Consider the following 4,327-nt stretch of genomic DNA (forward strand, 5'->3'; position numbering starts at 1 on the left):
TCAAAAAGAATCAAATAGAACTTCTGGAGATGAAGAACATACTGCAAGAGATGAAAATGAAAAGGTAAGCTTAGGAAATAGAGTCGACCAAGTGGAGGAAAGGATTAGTGATATTGAGGACAGAAATCTAGAAATAAATCCGAAGGAAGAAGAGAGAAACCGAAGAATGAAAAATGATGAAAGAGAAATACAAAAACTAGCTGATACCACCAAGAGAGGAAACATAAGAATAATGGGCATTCTCAAAGGGGAGGAAAAGGAGCAGGGATTAGAAAGCATTTTCAGACAAATAGTTGATGAGAATTTCCCAAATCTAAGGAATGAGCTGGAACTTGGAATTCAAGAAGTTAACAGAACACCAAATTATCTCAACCCAGAAAGGCCTTCTCCAAGACACATTATATTAAAATTATTAAAAATCAATGACAAAGAAAGAATTCTCAGGGCAGCCAGGGAAAAGAAGACGGTAACCTATAAAGGAAAACCCATTAGACTATCGTCAGACTTCTCAGTACAAACCCTACAAGCCAGAAAGGAGTGGAATCAAATTTTTCAAACTATTAAATGAAAGGAAATACCAGCCAAGAATAATGTATTCAGCAAAGCTCCACTTTAAATATCATGAAGAAATAAAGACCTTTCCAGACATACATTTTCACAAGTGTAAATCTATCAAACTAAATGCGTTTCTACTTCCATAACTTGTAACACAGCATAGCTGATTTCCCTTCAGGTGTATTGAATTAATGTTTTCTCAGCTTCTTCAAAAATATTCTCTCCTATTTCATGCAGCCTATACAAAGAGGCTTCAAACACTTTAGTCACTTCAAACGTTCACTCCTTGAATAAACAGGAACAAATGAACAGTATCCTGGCACCTGTCAACTTATTAAGAGCCAAGGAAAACCACTCAAAATAATTTGCCTTCGCTAAATAATTTAAATTGACTATTGATGTTGTTCCTAGTGGTCTCAACACTTTAAGCAGCTGTTCTTACCCAAAGACTAATGGTCTTAAACAGATTTATTTTTTCTGGATACATTTTTTTAGCTGCTGTAATCAATCAATGTTAAATTTCTTGCATGGCTAGCAAATGAGCCACTTGGACATGTATTTTGGTTTCAGTCTCATTTCCTTCATTTTTTCTTTTTTTGTGAAGAAATTCTACTATGATAAGATATAGTTTTTAATTTTTGTAATTTTTCTGAATGTGATTTGGTAATGTGATGAGTTCTTGGTCTGGTAATGTTGACATATATTGTATTCTTATAGCACAGAAACAGGTTCATTGCATAATAAACATAATGCTTTGCTATCTAAAAAAAAATCTGGCAAAAAGTGAACTGTTCCTTGTGCCTGGGGCAATGGTGATCCTGATCCTCAATTCCATTCCTGTCTTAATATCTGGATTCCCTGCCATATTGCCATCGATAGCTAGTATGAAGTACTGTCTTGGAGCCTGTTGTACATTTAAGAATAAGCTTGTTTTTTAAAAAAATTGCTTTTCTCCCTTCTTCTAAAATAGGTATACACTGTGAAAAAGTCAAATATTGCAGAGACCTAGAGTCTGTAACAGAGAAAGTAAAATTTCTTCACAATCTCAGTCTGAAATAACCACTATGGAGAGTTTGGTACACTTCCCATTGCCCTCCCCATCCCCAGCCGTGCCCTGCTCTCCCACCACCTGCTCAAACTGCAAGGAGCTAGTCATCCCCGGCAAGAGATTATTTGAATAGATTTTCCTCTATAAGAATGGAATGATGTTTCAGATCGAATAAGCCACCAAGCAGCACTCAAAGATACACTGACAGACCCCTAGAATTCTCTTGACATTCCTCAGGATGCCACCGTTGAAGAGCAATACCCCACAGGGAGCCTCGCAAGCACATCACCATCCAGGTATGGTCCACAGAAAGCCTGCTTGATTGTATGAAGCATGAATTGCTATTTATACAGTCAAGGATTGTTATCCTGTCCAGAAAAACTTCATCAAAAATTAGTGTGATGTTGCCCACCTGTTTATTTGACATACAACAGGACGTTAACAACCTGTCCATGTTTGCTCCACTGAGCATGTGCCAGACTGTCCAGCAGAGAAGGTGCTTGAGGACTGTTCCTGGTGAACCTGTAAGCCCAGAAGTGACAGAACATCAGAAGCCAGGGGCCCCTGATGAAAATGGATGTGAGATTTGAGGAGATGAGACTCTTCATTGAGACTCTTCTTAAAATATAATTTTAGGAAGATAAACATTGTTGTGACTTTTTTGTATGTATATATTTCTGACTACTCAAGCTATGTTTACAATTGGCAATTGAATGAGGACTATATGATAGTATGAGCTGAGGAGATGGCTAATATAGATACCTCAGATATTTCTAAGTCTATTTGGTTCTGTTCTTTACGTGTATATAGTTATATACTAAGTGCCCTAGCATATAAAGAGGTGAGGGGTCTGTAAGAGCAGTTTGCCATGGCAGGAGGCATATTTTATTACTGGTATTGTTAAGAATTGATGTGATAATAAAAAACCAGATGATTTGGGCCAATTTACAAACAGTGAACCTTTTATGGCCTGTGCAACTATTGGGCTGCTCTCACTGCCTCTCTCCCACCACTGACAAAATGACCCCTTAAAATCCCTTTCAGATTTAAGAGCTCTAGGGCATGACCCAATTGTTATAAAAATTTTAGCTTAAATGGAAGTCTATACTATGAGTGATTATTCCTCTAAAGCAATATTTTAAGCAGCAGATATTGGAAAACCCTAATATCTACACTTGGGTAAACATGAGCTATGTATGCTTCCTTTTCTCTATGCCAGAGTTTTGATACATATGCTGAATTATCACATACTGTTCTACAGACCTAGAGAGACAGGTAGTATTTGAATAACAGCACTGAACTGGGGGACAGGAGACTATTGTCTCCTAAATTTAGGACTAGATTCCCTTGTACTCAGCTCCTTTGGTTAACTAAACGCACTATGCTTTCCCCACTTTGGCCTTTCTGGGACAGTGTACCATGACCTCCTGGTCTTTCTGATTTCTGTTCACCCCTCCCAGGTCAGCTCACACATGACTTTCTCTGAGAATTGCTTACAAGCCTGGATTAGGTGCACACTGCACTTTGAACATGCACTATCATCCCCTGGCCTGTCCGCAAGCCTCGGTTTTCCTTCTTTGAAGAATGCGGGTGGGCGAGCCTACAGCCCTACACCACATGCCCGACTCTGGACAAAACCCTGTCTGTCACACATTGGGCGCTGTCGTTATCCTCTCTACAGACCAGCAAACTCAGAAGTGAGCCCAGGATCTCCCTAGCAACCCCCGGGTCCCAGCGGCAGAGGTGAAAGACTGCCCTCTTGAGGCAGTTGGAGAATTTGTGGTGTTTCTTGGTAGTTACAAGGGAGGCGGAGCAGGGCACCCGCACACAGAATAGTCCCACGTCCTGCGTGACGTTTGACTGTCCTGCTGGGCATTCAAGAAGCTAAAAACTTATTTCCAATGACCTGAGACTAGAATCTATCCCATCCCATGTCATGATAAAGGGAATTATTTTGCTGCCGCAATGAGTGATAAAACACCCTCCTTTGCAAGAACACCGTGTTTACTAATTTTCTTCACCTAAATTTGTCTTGGTGCGTTATATTTGTATAAATTAAAGATATTTTCCTCTTCCTCTTAACATCTGGTCTGTTATTACCCCAACTTTGTTTTTATTCAAGTGTCCTCTTGTCTTCACTTTCATTTCCTGAGTGTTAAAGAACACGCAAATCACCCAAATCTGGAAAACAAAAGCTAAATTTAATTCTAGCTCAGGCCAGGGAGAAATGCAAGCAGAAAACAGAGGCACAGAGAGGTAAAGTGACTTGTCGGGGGTCACACAGGAAGTAGTGGATCAGGGGTCTGAGATCTGGCTCCGGAATCTGTACTTTTAACCACTCCGCAAGCCTCCCTCTCAAGTTAGGAAAATTACCCAGGGACCCTCAGCTCAGGATATTAAGGGGGCTTTCCAAGATGTTTCCTATAAAAACTGACCTAGTACATAGAATGTTGATATCCTTTCCCACGTTCTTCACTTCATATTCTGCCACCACAGTCCTGAATCTGAGCTAGAGTTGGGGTGGAAGTGAAGGTCAGCTGTGTGGCTATGATACCAAGCCCAAAAGGGGCATATGGCAGAGGGCAGGAGATGGACAGGAAGGAGCCAGCCAGGTGAGGCCCTCAGGATCCTGCTGGCTGAGATCCCAAGGCCTGTTTATGCGCAGACCTTGCCTCTCTCCTCCTCCTCCTTCTCCTCCTCCTCCTCCATTAGGGGCGGGGATCT

This window comes from Pteropus vampyrus, unplaced genomic scaffold (genome assembly GCF_000151845.1).
Source record: "Pteropus vampyrus isolate Shadow unplaced genomic scaffold, Pvam_2.0 Scaffold347, whole genome shotgun sequence".
NCBI classification, from domain to species: Eukaryota; Metazoa; Chordata; class Mammalia; order Chiroptera; family Pteropodidae; genus Pteropus; species Pteropus vampyrus.